Consider the following 1,671-nt stretch of genomic DNA (forward strand, 5'->3'; position numbering starts at 1 on the left):
GGGGGCCATTGAGTGACTATGTGATTGAGTAATGTGATTAGCTAGCTTATTGTGGTTGGCTGGGGCCAGCCATTGAGTAATGTGATTAGCTAGCTTATTGTGGTTTGGCTGGGGGCCATTGAGTAATGTGACTAGCTAGCTTATTGTGGTTTGGCTGGGGCCATTGAGTAATGTGACTAGCTAGCTTATTGTGGTTTGGCTGGCCATTGAGTAATGAGCTAATGTGACTAGCTAGCTTATTGTGGTTTGGCTGGGGGCCATTGAGTAATGTGACTAGCTAGCTTATTGTGGTTTGGCTGGGGGCCATTGAGTAATGTGACTATTATTGTGGTTTGGCTGGGGCCATAATGTGACTAGCTAGCTTATTGTGGTTTGGCTAGGGGCCATTGAGTAATGTGACTAGCTAGCTTATTGTGGTTTGGCTGGGGCCATTGAGTAATGTGACTAGCTAGCTTATTGTGGTTTGGCTGGGGGCCATTGAGTAATGTGATTAGCTAGCTTATTGTGGTTTGGCTGGGGGCCATTGAGTAATGTGATTAGCTAGCTTATTGTGGTTTGGCTGGGGGCCATTGAGTAATGTGATTAGCTAGCTTATTGTGGTTTGGCTGGGGGCCATTGAGTAATGTGATTAGCTAGCTTATTGTGGTTTGGCTGGGGCCATTGAGTAATGTGACTAGGTAGATTATTGTGGTTTGGCTGGGGGCCATTGAGTAATGTGATTAGCTAGCTTATTGTAATTTGGCTGGGGCCATTGAGTAATGTGATTAGCTAGCTTATTGTGGTTTGGCTGGGGCCATTGAGTAATGTGATTGAGTAATTGTGTGATTAGCTAGCTTATTGTGGTTTGGCTGGGGCCATTGAGTAATGTGATTAGCTAGCTTATTGTGGTTTGGCTGGGGCCATTGAGTAATGTGACTAGCTAGCTTATTGTGGTTTGGCTGGGGGCCATTGAGTAATGTGATTAGCTAGCTTATTGTGGTTTGGCTGGGGGCCATTGAGTAATGTGACTAGCTAGCTTATTGTGGTTTGGCTGGGGGCCATTGAGTAATGTGACTAGCTAGCTTATTGTGGTTTGGCTGGGGGCCATTGAGTAATGTGACTAGCTAGCTTATTGTGGTTTGGCTGGGGGCCATTGAGTAATGTGACTAGCTAGCTTATTGTGGTTTGGCTGGGGGCCATTGAGTAATGTGACTAGCTAGCTTATTGTGGTTTGGCTGGGGGCCATTGAGTAATGTGATTAGCTAGCTTATTGTGGTTTGGCTGGGGGCCATTGAGTAATGTGATTAGCTAGCTTATTGTGGTTTGGCTGGGGGCCATTGAGTAATGTGATTAGCTAGCTTATTGTGGTTTGGCTGGGGGCCATTGAGTAATGTGGTAAGGTAGATTATTTGGGGCAGGCAAGGGGCTATTGAGTAATGTGATGGGGTATATTAGAGCTGGCTAAAAAGATAGATACAGGTAATCGGAAAAAAAGGAAAATTTATTAATGATTATCGATATGAAAATAGTGTCATTGATAATATCGTTCATACACTTTGGTGATAAAATGAAGTTTTAATTTACTCAAACAATACACAAAGTTAGGTTTTTATTCATGGGTTGCTTCTAAATTATGGGGGCGGTGGGGTAGCCTAGTAGTTAAAGCGTTGGCTCATCACGCCGCAGGCCCGG

The sequence above is a fragment of the Haliotis rubra genome, unplaced genomic scaffold, assembly GCF_003918875.1.
Source record: "Haliotis rubra isolate DU_JTF1 unplaced genomic scaffold, ASM391887v1 Scf270, whole genome shotgun sequence".
NCBI classification, from domain to species: domain Eukaryota; kingdom Metazoa; phylum Mollusca; class Gastropoda; order Lepetellida; family Haliotidae; genus Haliotis; species Haliotis rubra.